The 17,773-nt window shown below is 51.0% G+C and overlaps 1 protein-coding gene across 2 annotated transcripts in view; it reads right to left on the minus strand.

Annotated features, from left to right (window-relative positions):
* The window catches only part of MKS1 (MKS transition zone complex subunit 1), a 226,412-nt gene that overhangs the window by 177,047 nt on the left and 31,592 nt on the right, over nt 1-17,773 (minus strand). The gene's annotated exons all lie outside the window — the stretch shown is intronic.

The raw sequence follows: 17,773 nt of genomic DNA on the forward strand, positions 1-17,773 counted from the left end.
TCAAGCCCGGCGGCTCACGAGGAGGATAGGACGCCCCGGGTACGACTGCCACGGCCCGGTACACGGGTCGTGGCCTCAGGCAAGTGCCACTCAGAGGGTCTTTTTGGTGGGGTAGCTGGGACATTCGTTAGGAAGTATACACTACCGGAACCCCTACTCCCTCACACCCCTGTACAAAGTTCCTTGCCTGATAACCCCATACCCTTCCCTCACGTCGTTATGGTGGAGGTGGCACAACCAAGACTGGATCAGGACAATTCCTAACCGGAGCATTTCTGTTCTTTTATTTTCTTTTGGTGGCCTGGTGAGGAACCCTGGAGAGAATCCCAAGACCCCAGAAGAGGGCGGACCAGGATAACCAGGAGTAGAAAGTGGTAGCGGGACAGCTACTCCTCGCAATCACCAGAATTCAGAAGCCTGATTTCTTGGAGACTGTTATCGTATTCCTTTGAAAAACACTTGGTCACATAGACTTCTTGCCTATTGCTGTGGCGAATAAACAGTACCCCGTATGCAAAGAATAAATTGACTGGTTTCTTCCCTACCCCTAGTCTGCCATCGACCATCCTTACAAAGTGGTGTCAGAAGTGGGATAGTTAGTCCCCGTCCCGGTGTGTCGACGCCATGACACAACCCGTGCCTATTGAGGATGTGCTGACACAATTGGCTGAAGGACAAAGACACCTACAGTTGGTGTTTGAACAACAGCTACAGGCTGCTAGAATTGAGAGAGAGGCGTTACAGGGAGCTCTGAAGGAGCAGGCAACAGTGGCTGCCTCAAACCAACAAGTACAGGACACGGCGATCCTACGTCTCACGGACGCTATAGTCCATACTCGGGTCCACCCCACGGTACCAAGCACGGTCCTACAGAAGTATAAGGAAGGCGAAGACCCTGACTACTTCTTCCTGAATTTCGAACGAGTGGCGTCCACAGCAGCCTGGCCACAAGAAAGGTGGGGCCAATACATTGCCCCGCTCCTTTCTGGAGAGTTACAAGCCGCCTATCAAGCCGCTAATCCCGATGGGACTACTGCCTATGTGGACGTAAAAAAGGCAATCTTAGAGAGATTAGGGTTCGATCAAGATCACTATCGGAACAAGTTCAGGAAAGAGAAATGGACTGTGGGGGATAATCCTCGGGCTTTGTATTACCGAATAAGAGACTTAGGGAACCGGTGGCTGACCCCGCATATTTCCACCATGGAAGAAGTCGTCGAAAAAGTATTCCTAGAACAGTTTCTGGATGCCCTACCACCCACCACGAAGTCATGGGTGAAACAACACCCGCACCTCACTGCAGCCTCAGCAGTGGAAATAGCGTGCGCCTTCCATAGGGCCCCTGATTTTAGAGCAGGCACCATACGAACACAGTCTCCATTTCCTATCTCACGACCCCAGTTACAGACCTCTACCAGACCGCCCCTAAAACCCGAGCTAAAGCCCTTTTCACCCCTGCGAGTTAGTCCAAAGCCCTCCCCTACTTCTACGGGTACTAGTGGACAAGGCCCTCAGTGTTTCAGCTGTGGTGAATGGGGCCATATAGCCAGACTATGCCCCCAACGGGTATCACCCACTGAGCCCATGGACGTAGGGTACACCAGAGGCAGGATTTTGTTAGCACAGGGGGGCTCTCAACGCTACAGAACAGAAGTTTATTTAAACGGGAAGAAAAGACAGGCCCTGTTAGATACAGGGTGTCACGTCACAGTAGTTGACGGATCCCTGGTTGGGGAACAGCAGTTGCAGACCACTGAGCAAGTAAAGGTAACTTGCGTTCATGGGGATACAAAGTCGTATCCCACGGCAGAAGTCGTCCTGGACGTCGATAACGACCCACATCTTAAAAGAGTGGGGGTGATCCCCTCTCTACCAGAACCCGTTATCATAGGGACCGACCACCCAAAGTTTGAGATCTATATAGAGGGAACAAAGAAAAATACCCACACATGGCTAGACGAAGCTCCTTTTCATACTGCAGAGATAAAAGCCCTAGAAACTCGAGAAAAGAAAAGTAAAAGGGAAAAGCGTAATGAGAAAAAACAGTTTTATTGTTCGCAAATATCAAGGAGTGCCTTTCCCCTTTCCCTTGCAGATACCGATGGGACACCTCCTTATAGCTACCGGGCAGCCCAACAGGATGACCCCACGCTCATACATGCCTGGGAGCAGGTCCAAGAAGAGCCTCCAAACCAGGTAGGACCCTATTTTCTCGTAAAAAGGGGATTGTTATACAGAGCTGAGCAAAAGGACACAGGCGAAAAGACACAACTGCTTGTTCCCCTATCCTTTCGGGAACACGTGCTCCAGTTAGCCAATAACAAAATGGGGGGTGGGCACTACGCCAAGGAGAATACCCTGAAGTATCTGTTAGAAAAGTTCTATTGGCCAGGGGTCTACAGGGACGTTGCCAGACACTGCGCTGCCTGCGTGCGCTGCCAATACACGAGCTCAGGGCCCGTTGCTAAAGCACCCCTACAACCACTCCCCATCATAGACATCCCCTTTAAACGGGTAGGAATGGACTTAGTCGGGCCTTTAACTCCCTCATCCCGGGGCCACAGGTACATACTCGTTATTGTCGATTACGCCAGTCGATACCCCGAGGCTTTCCCTTTGTCAGGTATGACTACCCCAGCTGTGGCACAAGCCATGATAACATTGTTTTCCAGAGTCGGTTTTCCCTCTGAGATCCTGACCGACCAGGGCACCCCGTTTGTGTCACGAATGATGTGCCAGATTTGTGGCCTACTCGGAATCAAGAAAATAAGAACTTCAGTGTATCACCCCCAAACAGACGGCCTTGTGGAGCGGTACAACAAAACTATCAAAAACCTGCTCCGCAAGGTCGTCTCTGACACTGGGAGAGACTGGGACCTGAAGCTTCCCCTGGTTCTCTTCGCCTTACGGACGCATGAGCAACGATCCACAGGGTTTTCCCCGTTTGAACTGCTGTTTGGGAGACAGCCACGAACCTTATTGGATATGGCCAGTGAACAGTGGGAGGGGGAAGAAGAGGAAGGGAAGCCCCTACTGAAATATGTTACTGACCTAAAGACATCATTGAACCACATATGGGGACTCGTACATGAAAATCTGCAGGAAGCACAGGGGGCACAAAAGAGGTATTACGACCGTAACAGTCGACTCAGGGTATTTCAACCCAGGGATAAGGTCCTTTTACTACTCCCGACCACAGAAGATAAGTTGTTAATGAAGTGGCAAGGGCCGTATGTGGTGGAAAAATGTATCACCCCTGTCACCTACAGTATACTACTGCCGCATAGAACAGGGGGGAAACAAATATACCACATAAACCTCCTAAAAAAGTGGGAGGAACCGCAGCCACAGGGAGGGCCGAACCCCGCCTTGATGGCCTGCAGCTCCCCGCAGCTAGATATACCTCTACCATCGGTGCACAACCCCTCGAGTCCCTCCGTTCCCTTCGGAGAAATACTAAATACTGAACAGAAAGCGGAGATAGGCACTTTGACACACTCCTTCCCCCACTTGTTTTCCACAAAACCCGGTTTAACATCCCTGGTCCACCATAAAATAGTACCACTGAACCCGACAGTCATAAAGCAGAAACCATACCGTATTCCAGAAGCCCGCAGGGAGGCAGTGGAAAAAGAAGTAGAGGACATGCTCCAGGCAGGGATCATAGAACCGTCCCAGAGCAATTGGTGCTCTCCAATCGTTCTCGTACCAAAGCCAGACGGCAGTCTGCGCTTTTGTATTGATTTTAGACAGGTGAATGCGATCACAAAGTTTGACACATATCCAATGCCCCAAATAGACGAGATGGTAGAACGCCTGGGATCTGCCCGGTATATGTCAACCCTTGACCTAACAAAGGGGTATTGGCAGATCCCATTGGAGCATGCCTCCAAGGAACTAACTGCGTTCTCCACACCATCAGGCCTATACCACTTCAAAGTACTCCCGTTTGGGTTGCATGGGGCCCCAGCCACATTTCAGAGACTAATGGACCAGGTACTGAAAACACACCAAAAGTATGCAGCCGCATATCTTGATGATATTGTGGTTTTCAGCCACACCTGGGAGGAACACCTAGTACACCTCAATTCCATATTTTTAGCCTTACAGGACGCCGGCCTTACAATCAACCCAAAGAAATCCCTCTTAGGGACCAATCAAATACAGTATTTGGGATATTCCATACAAGAAGGACACATCAGGCCCCAAGTTGACAAGATTGAAGCCATTCGCACCCTTCCCAAACCAGTAACCAAGAAGGACATTCGATCCTTCTTGGGATTTATAGGTTATTACAGGCGGTTTATTCCCCACTTTTCATCCGTAGCCAGCCCACTCACCGAGTTACTGTCCAAAACACATCCCACACGCATTCAGACATGGCACGCAGCACAGGAAGCCAGCTTTGAGGCCCTTAAACACGCTATTTGCACCGCCCCAGTCTTGCGCTGCCCTAACTTTGGTCGTACCTTTGTCCTTCAAACAGACGCCTCGGACTGTGGGTTAGGGGCAGTCTTATCCCAACCAGATTCAAGTGGAGAACTGAGGCCCCTGTTGTATCTCAGCAGAAAACTGTTTCCCCGCGAGAAGAACTACTCAACAGTGGAAAAGGAATGTCTGGCTATTAAGTGGGCTATAGAATCATTACAGTACTATCTGTTAGGCCGACACTTCTTGGTCCTTACTGATCACGCTCCCTTGACCTGGCTCGCGCGGAATAAAGACACCAATTCCCGCATTCTACGATGGTTTCTTGCTTTGCAACCCTTCTCATTTCAGACCCTCCACATGCCGGGAATGAAGCAACTGAGTGCAGATTATCTGTCCAGACATCCGAGTGGTGAATGGCCCCATCGTCCATTCCTAAGGGGGGACGACTGTAGGACGGAGGACGACTCGGCACGGCGGAAGTATGAAGATCCGGACGGAGCCGTGCGGGAAACGCCGGAAACTGGACTCGTTCTAGTCACCCTGGGAACAGGTGACGTCAGGACGCCTGCAGCGGACAAAAGGGGCGGAACCCGGAACAAGGACGAGAGGAGCAGGACGGAGGACGAGAGGAGCAGGACGGAGGACGAGAGGAGCAGGACGGAGGACGAGAGGAGCAGGACGGAGGACGAGAGGAGCGGAGGAGAACGGACAGCGGAGACACCGGATAGGAGGACCGAAGGCGCTGGAGGAGGAGAGACGGAGGTCGGAAACCCAGGCGTAGGAGTCCCAGAGGCCACAACAACCCCAGAGGAGGGATACACTGCGCTCAAGCCCGGCGGCTCACGAGGAGGAGAGGACGCCCCGGGTACGACTGCCACGGCCCGGTACACGGGTCGTGGCCTCAGGCAAGTGCCACTCAGAGGGTCTTTTTGGTGGGGTAGCTGGGACATTCGTTAGGAAGTATACACTACCGGAACCCCTACTCTCTCACACCCCTGTACAAAGTTCCTTGCCTGATAACCCCATACCCTTCCCTCACGTCGTTATGGTGGAGGTGGCACAACCAAGACTGGATCAGGACAATTCCTAACCGGAGCATTTCTGTTCTTTTATTTTCTTTTGGTGGCCTGGTGAGGAACCCTGGAGAGAATCCCAAGACCCCAGAAGAGGGCGGACCAGGATAACCAGGAGTAGAAAGTGGTAGCGGGACAGCTACTCCTCGCAATCACCAGAATTCAGAAGCCTGATTTCTTGGAGACTGTTATCGTATTCCTTTGAAAAACACTTGGTCACATAGACTTCTTGCCTATTGCTGTGGCGAATAAACAGTACCCCGTATGCAAAGAATAAATTGACTGGTTTCTTCCCTACCCCTAGTCTGCCATCGACCATCCTTACAAAGTGGTGTCAGAAGTGGGATTGTTAGTCCCCGTCCCGGTGTGTCGACGCCATGACACAACCCGTGCCTATTGAGGATGTGCTGACACAATTGGCTGAAGGACAAAGACACCTACAGTTGGTGTTTGAACAAGAGCTACAGGCTGCTAGAATTGAGAGAGAGGCGTTACAGGGAGCTCTGAAGGAGCAGGCAACAGTGGCTGCCTCAAACCAACAAGTACAGGACACGGCGATCCTACGTCTCACGGACGCTATAGTCCATACTCGGGTCCACCCCACGGTACCAAGCACGGTCCTACAGAAGTATAAGGAAGGCGAAGACCCTGACTACTTCTTCCTGAATTTCGAACGAGTGGCGTCCACAGCAGCCTGGCCACAAGAAAGGTGGGGCCAATACATTGCCCCGCTCCTTTCTGGAGAGTTACAAGCCGCCTATTAAGCCGCTAATCCCGATGGGACTACTGCCTATGTGGACGTAAAAAAGGCAATCTTAGAGAGATTAGGGTTCGATCAAGATCACTATCGGAACAAGTTCAGGAAAGAGAAATGGACTGTGGGGGATAATCCTCGGGCTTTGTATTACCGAATAAGAGACTTAGGGAACCGGTGGCTGACCCCGCATATTTCCACCATGGAAGAAGTCGTCGAAAAAGTATTCCTAGAACAGTTTCTGGATGCCCTACCACCCACCACGAAGTCATGGGTGAAACAACACCCGCACCTCACTGCAGCCTCAGCAGTGGAAATAGCGTGCGCCTTCCATAGGGCCCCTGATTTTAGAGCAGGCACCATACGAACACAGTCTCCATTTCCTATCTCACGACCCCAGTTACAGACCTCTACCAGACCGCCCCTAAAACCCGAGCTAAAGCCCTTTTCACCCCTGCGAGTTAGTCCAAAGCCCTCCCCTACTTCTACGGGTACTAGTGGACAAGGCCCTCAGTGTTTCAGCTGTGGTGAATGGGGCCATATAGCCAGACTATGCCCCCAACGGGTATCACCCACTGAGCCCATGGACGTAGGGTACACCAGAGGCAGGATTTTGTTAGCACAGGGGGGCTCTCAACGCTACAGAACAGAAGTTTATTTAAACGGGAAGAAAAGACAGGCCCTGTTAGATACAGGGTGTCACGTCACAGTAGTTGACGGATCCCTGGTTGGGGAACAGCAGTTGCAGACCACTGAGCAAGTAAAGGTAACTTGCGTTCATGGGGATACAAAGTCGTATCCCACGGCAGAAGTCGTCCTGGACGTCGATAACGACCCACATCTTAAAAGAGTGGGGGTGATCCCCTCTCTACCAGAACCCGTTATCATAGGGACCGACCACCCAAAGTTTGAGATCTATATAGAGGGAACAAAGAAAAATACCCACACATGGCTAGACGAAGCTCCTTTTCATACTGCAGAGATAAAAGCCCTAGAAACTCGAGAAAAGAAAAGTAAAAGGGAAAAGCGTAATGAGAAAAAACAGTTTTATTGTTCGCAAATATCAAGGAGTGCCTTTCCCCTTTCCCTTGCAGATACCGATGGGACACCTCCTTATAGCTACCGGGCAGCCCAACGGGATGACCCCACGCTCATACATGCCTGGGAGCAGGTCCAAGAAGAGCCTCCAAACCAGGTAGGACCCTATTTTCTCGTAAAAAGGGGATTGTTATACAGAGCTGAGCAAAAGGACACAGGCGAAAAGACACAACTGCTTGTTCCCCTATCCTTTCGGGAACACGTGCTCCAGTTAGCCCATAACAAAATGGGGGGTGGGCACTACGCCAAGGAGAATACCCTGAAGTATCTGTTAGAAAAGTTCTATTGGCCAGGGGTCTACAGGGACGTTGCCAGACACTGCGCTGCCTGCGTGCGCTGCCAATACACGAGCTCAGGGCCCGTTGCTAAAGCACCCCTACAACCACTCCCCATCATAGACATCCCCTTTAAACGGGTAGGAATGGACTTAGTCGGGCCTTTAACTCCCTCATCCCGGGGCCACAGGTACATACTCGTTATTGTCGATTACGCCAGTCGATACCCCGAGGCTTTCCCTTTGTCAGGTATGACTACCCCAGCTGTGGCACAAGCCATGATAACATTGTTTTCCAGAGTCGGTTTTCCCTCTGAGATCCTGACCGACCAGGGCACCCCGTTTGTGTCACGAATGATGTGCCAGATTTGTGGCCTACTCGGAATCAAGAAAATAAGAACTTCAGTGTATCACCCCCAAACAGACGGCCTTGTGGAGCGGTACAACAAAACTATCAAAAACCTGCTCCGCAAGGTCGTCTCTGACACTGGGAGAGGCTGGGACCTGAAGCTTCCCCTGGTTCTCTTCGCCTTACGGACGCATGAGCAACGATCCACAGGGTTTTCCCCGTTTGAACTGCTGTTTGGGAGACAGCCACGAACCTTATTGGATATGGCCAGTGAACAGTGGGAGGGGGAAGAAGAGGAAGGGAAGCCCCTACTGAAATATGTTACTGACCTAAAGACATCATTGAACCACATATGGGGACTCGTACATGAAAATCTGCAGGAAGCACAGGGGGCACAAAAGAGGTATTACGACCGTAACAGTCGACTCAGGGTATTTCAACCCGGGGATAAGGTCCTTTTACTACTCCCGACCACAGAAGATAAGTTGTTAATGAAGTGGCAAGGGCCGTATGTGGTGGAAAAATGTATCACCCCTGTCACCTACAGTATACTACTGCCGCATAGAACAGGGGGGAAACAAATATACCACATAAACCTCCTAAAAAAGTGGGAGGAACCGCAGCCACAGGGAGGGCCGAACCCCGCCTTGATGGCCTGCAGCTCCCCGCAGCTAGATATACCTCTACCATCGGTGCACAACCCCTCGAGTCCCTCCGTTCCCTTCGGAGAAATACTAAATACTGAACAGAAAGCGGAGATAGGCACTTTGACACACTCCTTCCCCCACTTGTTTTCCACAAAACCCGGTTTAACATCCCTGGTCCACCATAAAATAGTACCACTGAACCCGACAGTCATAAAGCAGAAACCATACCGTATTCCAGAAGCCCGCAGGGAGGCAGTGGAAAAAGAAGTAGAGGACATGCTCCAGGCAGGGATCATAGAACCGTCCCAGAGCAATTGGTGCTCTCCAATCGTTCTCGTACCAAAGCCAGACGGCAGTCTGCGCTTTTGTATTGATTTTAGACAGGTGAATGCGATCACAAAGTTTGACACATATCCAATGCCCCGAATAGACGAGATGGTAGAACGCCTGGGATCTGCCCGGTATATGTCAACCCTTGACCTAACAAAGGGGTATTGGCAGATCCCATTGGAGCATGCCTCCAAGGAACTAACTGCGTTCTCCACACCATCAGGCCTATACCACTTCAAAGTACTCCCGTTTGGGTTGCATGGGGCCCCAGCCACATTTCAGAGACTAATGGACCAGGTACTGAAAACACACCAAAAGTATGCAGCCGCATATCTTGATGATATTGTGGTTTTCAGCCACACCTGGGAGGAACACCTAGTACACCTCAATTCCATATTTTTAGCCTTACAGGACGCCGGCCTTACAATCAACCCAAAGAAATCCCTCTTAGGGACCAATCAAATACAGTATTTGGGATATTCCATACAAGAAGGACACATCAGGCCCCAAGTTGACAAGATTGAAGCCATTCGCACCCTTCCCAAACCAGTAACCAAGAAGGACATTCGATCCTTCTTGGGATTTATAGGTTATTACAGGCGGTTTATTCCCCACTTTTCATCCGTAGCCAGCCCACTCACCGAGTTACTGTCCAAAACACATCCCACACGCATTCAGACATGGCACGCAGCACAGGAAGCCAGCTTTGAGGCCCTTAAACACGCTATTTGCACCGCCCCAGTCTTGCGCTGCCCTAACTTTGGTCGTACCTTTGTCCTTCAAACAGACGCCTCGGACTGTGGGTTAGGGGCAGTCTTATCCCAACCAGATTCAAGTGGAGAACTGAGGCCCCTGTTGTATCTCAGCAGAAAACTGTTTCCCCGCGAGAAGAACTACTCAACAGTGGAAAAGGAATGTCTGGCTATTAAGTGGGCTATAGAATCATTACAGTACTATCTGTTAGGCCGACACTTCTTGGTCCTTACTGATCACGCTCCCTTGACCTGGCTCGCGCGGAATAAAGACACCAATTCCCGCATTCTACGATGGTTTCTTGCTTTGCAACCCTTCTCATTTCAGACCCTCCACATGCCGGGAATGAAGCAACTGAGTGCAGATTATCTGTCCAGACATCCGAGTGGTGAATGGCCCCATCGTCCATTCCTAAGGGGGGACGACTGTAGGACGGAGGACGACTCGGCACGGCGGAAGTATGAAGATCCGGACGGAGCCGTGCGGGAAACGCCGGAAACTGGACTCGTTCTAGTCACCCTGGGAACAGGTGACGTCAGGACGCCTGCAGCGGACAAAAGGGGCGGAACCCGGAACAAGGACGAGAGGAGCAGGACGGAGGACGAGAGGAGCAGGACGGAGGACGAGAGGAGCAGGACGGAGGACGAGAGGAGCAGGACGGAGGACGAGAGGAGCGGAGGAGAACGGACAGCGGAGACACCGGATAGGAGGACCGAAGGCGCTGGAGGAGGAGAGACGGAGGTCGGAAACCCAGGCGTAGGAGTCCCAGAGGCCACAACAACCCCAGAGGAGGGATACACTGCGCTCAAGCCCGGCGGCTCACGAGGAGGAGAGGACGCCCCGGGTACGACTGCCACGGCCCGGTACACGGGTCGTGGCCTCAGGCAAGTGCCACTCAGAGGGTCTTTTTGGTGGGGTAGCTGGGACATTCGTTAGGAAGTATACACTACCGGAACCCCTACTCCCTCACACCCCTGTACAAAGTTCCTTGCCTGATAACCCCATACCCTTCCCTCACGTCGTTATGGTGGAGGTGGCACAACCAAGACTGGATCAGGACAATTCCTAACCGGAGCATTTCTGTTCTTTTATTTTCTTTTGGTGGCCTGGTGAGGAACCCTGGAGAGAATCCCAAGACCCCAGAAGAGGGCGGACCAGGATAACCAGGAGTAGAAAGTGGTAGCGGGACAGCTACTCCTCGCAATCACCAGAATTCAGAAGCCTGATTTCTTGGAGACTGTTATCGTATTCCTTTGAAAAACACTTGGTCACATAGACTTCTTGCCTATTGCTGTGGCGAATAAACAGTACCCCGTATGCAAAGAATAAATTGACTGGTTTCTTCCCTACCCCTAGTCTGCCATCGACCATCCTTACAATGACATAGTAAGGCCATGTTCCAGTTGCGATGTGATCCGAGGTTCAGGGTGTCAGAGGTTCCATATTTATTCCCAGAAAGTGCCTTGGGGGGGGAGATGATGCAGTCACCAGCCAATGGGCTACCAGGTCCCCTCCCTTTTGGTGAAGACTTTCCGGCTATGTGTGGCATCTAGCAAACCCAGAGTGCACTAATCTGCCCACTCTCAAAAGGTCAGGACCCTTCCTTGGATGTTAGGAGCCTGGTAGCCCACCCTAGAGGTGTGGCTACTTAGTGGCTATACATCCACAGGAAAACCGGTTTGGGCACTAGTTTCACTTCTCTGAGCCCACCACCAGCTTGTCTACCTGAACAAAGGGCAGCCCCTCGACAGTGTGATCGCCATTTGCCCAGCAAAAGTGGCTTCACCATTGAAGCGCGTCTTTTGGGCTAACACCCCAAGTGGCTTCCAGCAAAGGGGAGGTAACACCTTGCCCTGTAGCAGGCTGCTATTGTTCCTAAGCCAAGGAGTCATTCGCATGACTCATCAGGAGATAAGAAGTCTGTCTAGAGGCCAGTGACCGTGTGAGGCTAATGGACAAACTGGGTCACAGAGTGGCAACGTTTCAAGTCAGGTTTAATGCCATGATTCGTTAAATACCATATAGTACACATCTTAGTCCCATTCAGAAGTTGTCAGCTGGTACTCCTGTGTTAGCCAATGGGGCTACTAACTATCCCCCAGAAAAAAGATAATTTGGAAGTATTGACGAGGACATAATATCTATAAAATACATGTCCTACTTAATAGTATACAGCTCCCTGCCGTAACGTTCAATAAGACTTCCATAGGGGAGACTTACATTTATTGTTGAGAGAAGTGAGGGCTTTGCCATTGGTTTGAATGGCAAAGTCGAACTAGCAGTGTTACCAGTGCCCTTCCAGCCATTCTATACTTTATCACACGCAAGGTGGCACAATCAGTGCTGCAGCCCCCTCGGACACTCTGCCTTACATGCCCTGGATACCATATACTAGGGACTTAAGTAAGCAAGACCCTGCCAATTGATGGTAGCCAATTCGACATACTTTGCATGGGTTAGAACACTGGCACTGAGGTCTGGTTAGCAGGCCTAAGTGCACTCTCAGAGTCGAAAAACAATCAGCATCAGTCCAAAAATGTGGGGGTGAACATGCAAAAAAAGGCATTTCCTTACATGGTCCCTCTCCAGGCAAAAGGTGAAAAGTAACTAACCCTTGTCCTGGTGGTTTTCATCATCTAATTTGAAGTTCCATTGAAAGGCCATCTGCATTGGCATGGTCAGTCCCAGGTCAATGTTCCACTGTTGAGTCCATACCCTATAGGAAGATGGACCAGCTAACAGTTAGGGGCTCTCTCCTCGGATCTTCATCACCTATCTGAAAGGTGATTTGGTCACTTTGAACTCTCAAGTGAGTCCCAAACAGCTTCTTTAGGAACTAAACCATAGCCAAGGCTTCCCTCTCAATGGCATTCAATGCCGCTCTCTGGGGAAGAGTCGCCTGCTGATAAAGGCAATAGGTTGATCCTGACCCTGGTCATTCAGCTATGCTAGTACTCCTCCAAACCCATGTTCTGAAGCAACAGTTTAGGCAACAAACTCCTTGCTAAAGTCAATGGCGGGGGGGCGTGGTGGACGCATGAGCCCTGAGCTCTACAGCAGCCCGATATTTATCCTGCACACCCTAAGGACCGGGCCGCACTGGGCAAGAACAGATAACCTCCCGGAGGTGGGTAGACAATTGAGCGCTATATGGAGTGAAAATGTTGCAGCGGCCCATTCCGCGAAAGCGGCAGACGAAGACTGCGGCTGCGCTCCCAGGAGCTGTGAGGCGAGAGCCGACGGCGCTGTGAGGCCACGACGGACTGAAGAGACAGACCTGAGGCACTGCAGCGGCATGCCTTTTGCTTGCGCAGCTGAACGGTGATGGGCGCTGTAGGGGGTGATTAGCGGCGACGGTGGTCCACTGCAGAACCGGAAGGTTGCTGCCTGACTGTGCCTGGAGGAGCAGGCCTGGAGACAGCAGTAGCGATTACACGAACCCGCAGGTTATGACATCAGTGCACCCTTACGGCCATAACTGGAGCCTGAGCGGGTTGGGGAGGTGCTCTAGCGCAGATAAGTGCAGGCCGAGAGAGTGGGGAGCATGGGCTTGAGCTGGCAGAATGGGTAAGCGAGCATAAGGAGCGCATGAAACAGATCCCCAACAGCGGAAACAACAGTCAGAAGTGCGACGGGGGTTTGAGCAACAGCGAGCGGGGGCACGGAGGGGAAAGACATAGCGAGGCCCCAGAATAGATGAGCAGCATAAGCCCACAGCGTGGAGACCACAACACAAGATGGAAACAGGGCTGGCACAAACTTTGGTGAGAGGCTACAGCAAAGACAGTAACTTGACCCACCGATAATTAAAGTGGCAGCTGGGCTACACAGGAGAAGCTGGGAAAGTGACGTGGGGCAAAGTAAGCTGAGATAAGAGAAGAGGGTGCCACCCAGACGCAGAGGCCTGATGATAGAGGCAACCTGCCGACATCCGCCCTGGCCTCCTGGAGGAAGCATGGCCTGACAAGAACGCCGCTACTGGAAGTGGTGTGTAACACAGAAAATAGGGGAAAACATTGCTCGCAGTGGGAAATACTGCACAACATCTCCTGTATAAAGGTTTATCTGAAGGGGCCACCAGCTGGCTGTAACATGGGTAAGACCCGGACTAAAACGGCAGGAGCCCCCCCCCCCCACCCGATGCAAGAAGATGACTCCCAGGCCTTACAACAACCAGATATTCAAACACAGTTGCCGGCGGACAACAGCAACAGACCAAGATTCTGGAAGCCATAGCAGATACCAAGGCCACCCTCCATGAGGATATCAGCACTGTCTCGGTGGGACTTCGGCTCCTTCATAATGAACATCAAAGGTGATCGGAGGGTGTAAAACTTGCAGAGGCAACAATAGCAGACCTGGCCTGACACAAGCGGCGGCATCACACCAAATCCAGGAACTAGCGACTAGGGTGGAGATACTCAAACGTAGAGCGGAAGACGCAACAGGCGCAATAATATCCGCGTAGTGGGCCCACCTGAAAAAGTAGAAGGTAAAGACATGATTGGTTACCTCGAGTCTTGGCTCCAGACAGTAGTGGCGCCCGAAGGGCTGTCTACCTTTCATACATTGGAAAGAGAGCACCAGGTCCCTGGGAAACCTCCGGCTCCGGGTCGACCCCCACGTCCAGCGGTAGCCAGACTACTACAATTTAAGGATAGGGATTTGCTCCTGCAGAAAGCAAGTTTTGATGGCCGGTTCATGGTGCAAAACAGTAGATTCTCCATTTTCCCAGATTACACGCTTGAAGTGCATCGACAAAGAGCGTCCTATCTCGAGGTAAAGAAGGCCCTAAGGGACGAGGGACTCCAATATTCACTGATGGTCCCTGCCCACCTGCGCATATCAGATGAGCAATCCCATTTTTGCGATGATCCTAAGTCAGTCTGGACCTGGTTGGAAACGTACAAAACTGGGGCTTCGATGTGAGATGGAAACCAGGCGCGGAGACAGTCAGAAGGAGACACAGGAGAAGGCCCGCAGAAAGAGATAAAAAAAAGCCAAGCCCCTCACAGACTGAAAAAGAGAGAGCAGCAGCTCTGCAGGTGGTGGCAGACTTTATGAATAGCACAGAGGCCTCCCCTGGGGTCAGATCGTGCTTAACTAAAGAGACAGAGAGGTCTGAATCGGAGGCCTCAGACATTAGCAGCATGGTGCTGCGGGTGATGACCCCTGGGACAGCGGATGACATTATTTAAAACCAGTTCAGGGATGCTGGGAATGGCCAGTCGCGAAGGAGAACCTACGCAGTTGGGCTCTGTGCGAGCTGAGAGTCAGACTGAAATGGGCTGGTGCGGAAATAGGGCAACTTGTTCATTTTCATCGCTGGTTGGATTCCCCCGACAGGTGGACACTGTAGCGGTACCCGTCCTGCAAAGACGGTTAGAAGTAGAGACAATGTTTGGGCAGCGGACCGTTGTTGACCTGCTCTGGGAGAAGGTGTTTGTAAGTTATGGTGAGAGTTTGTGTTCCTTTTTTAGTTTACGCCAACATCCTTCCTGTTCACCGTATATATGATTAAGAAGTTAGAGCAGCCCTCTAGAGAGGTTGTGGGGAGCTGGGCGCAGCCCAGATACCAGCAGGCATGGCAGCGGATTCTAGAACTGTTGAGTTCCTCACTTGGAATGTGAGGGGGCTGGGCTCCATGAATAAATGATGGGCTGTACATGGCTATTTGAGGAGGAGGGGGGTCCAGATAGCCCTACTCCAAGAAACACATTTGAATCAAAATGAGGTTACAAAACTCCACAAACGATGGAGAAGGTAGATCCATGCTTCAGGTTACTCAGCATTTGCCAGAGGAGTCCTGGTGTGGATAAGGGCTGGTGTTCCTTTGGAAGTCTCTGACCCCAAGATAGATAAGGAAGGGAGATATGTGCAACTGCATGGAAAGCTGAACAGTAAGGCTATAACTATCGGAAACATATATGCCCAAAATCACGAACAGGTGGCTTTCTTGCAGACACTCTCAGCCCAACTGGCGGACTTGCCGCCGGAAACTATAATAATAGGGGGAGACTTTAATTGTGTACAAGATGTGGGGCTAGACAGGTCACACCCTCCCCTGCAGGGGACACAGCCGCACCGTATGACAGCAGGGTTTCGTGATTGGGGAGATCGCTGGGGCCTATCGGATACCTGGAGAGTGCAACATGCGACACACAGGGAATATTCTTTCTTTTCCTCTATACATCAGTTACATACTCACTTGGACAGGTTCCTCTGCACTGCAGACATTAATGAGGCTGTCACACACACTGAATACTTAGGGTGTACTTGTTCAGATCACAGCCCTCTCCTGTTTTGGTACCGCCCCCTGAGAAATAGGCCTCTGATCCCGATGTGGCGATTTAGATCGGAAATACTAGAACATGGCTCTTTCAAGGAATCCCTGAGCTTTTGTATCGACACTTACTTTGCAATGAATGTGCGCTCAGCCTCCTCCACACTGGTGGAAAGGGAGGCCTTCAAGGTGTTAGAATGGGGCCACTGTCTGAACCAGTCGGTTAGAGTGCGGAGAATTCTGTGCAGAGAACTCGATGAGTTAGAGGGGAGGCTACACGCGCTTGATAATAGACATGAGATGGAAGTGTCAGCCTCGGCTTATCTCGCAGATACTAGAGACCAACATAGGAAGGCGCTAGAGAGACTCAGGAAATTTGATAACAAAGGCTACCTGGCCAGAGCACATAAAGAGGAAGGCAAATCAAGCTGGCTATTGGCAAGGCTGATTAAACCAGAGGCAAGCGGATCCCAAATAACACATCACCAATGAGGCGAATACTATCCTACATGACCCAGAAGACATAAACACCTTCTTTAGAAAATACTATGAAACACTGTATGAGGCCCCGGCCCCACCCCCTCCGGATAAAGTAGGGAGATTCCTGGCAGCAATTCCAATTGCCAAGATTTGAAGATCACCATAGGGAAACATTGGGAGGCCCAGTGACGCTGACGGAAATAAAGTACGCTATAGCATCAATGGCAACAGGAAAGACACCCGGTCCGGATGGTTTGCCAGCAAAATTCTATTCAACATTTGGTTTGAAACTGGCACCCCATCTGGAATCTTTATATGCCGCATTGCTGGAATTGGGGCGTCTCCCTGACTCCAAGCAAAGTGCTGTTGCGATTCCCCTCCCCAAGACTACACCACCGGGGACTGGAGTAGGAGACTACTGGCTGCTGTTCATGCTCAATCTAGATTTTAAAATTTTGAGCAAGATACTGGCACTGAGACTACTCCCACACATGCCAACATTGATACATGCTGACCAAAATGGATTTATTCCCTCACAAAATATGTTATATAACCTCAGAAGACTGTACTCCATTGTGTACCACCCAGAGGCCAGTACACTTGAGCAAGCTACAATTTTATCGATAGACCTTGAGAAGGCTTTCAACACAGTTAGCTGGAGTTACCTCTTTGCATGTAAGGAGCGGATTGGATTGGGGGAAAAGTGGGTGCACTGGGTCAAAATATCACAGAGCTGCCCACCCGCTAGGGTTTGAACAGGGAGAACACTCTCTGCCCGATAGGAGATCTTCAGGGGCACAAGACAGGGCTGCCCTTTGTCACCTGTGCTCTTCACCTTGGTGATGGAGCCACTGGCGGCTCTCTTCTGTGAGGGTGGGATGGGGCTGGGGCTGACCCTAGATGGAAAACAACATATTGTCTCCCTATAAGCAGACAACTTGTTGATATACCTGAGGGAGGCAGTGGCCGGATCAGAGTCAGCTATGCGTATACTGGATGGATTCGCAAACCTGATGGGACTGAGAGTAAATGAGGCAAATACTTATCTTTGGCGGCACAGCTCCTGAGACCCCATACGCTCTGAATAGATCTTAACTGGACTCCAGCTACGTTTAAATACCTGGGTATACATGTCTACCATTCTTTGACTGATTTGCGCGAAGGCAACCTGGACAGAACATTGCGCTCGCTTAGATCCTGCGTAGCGTTTTGGAGCTCGCTGAAGTTACTGATAATGGCACACATATCACTAACTAAGATGGTAGCTCTATTATTTCGTGAACCTTCCTCTAGTGCTACCA

This window comes from Triturus cristatus, chromosome 3_2, assembly GCF_964204655.1.
Source record: "Triturus cristatus chromosome 3_2, aTriCri1.1, whole genome shotgun sequence".
Lineage (NCBI taxonomy): Eukaryota > Metazoa > Chordata > Amphibia > Caudata > Salamandridae > Triturus > Triturus cristatus.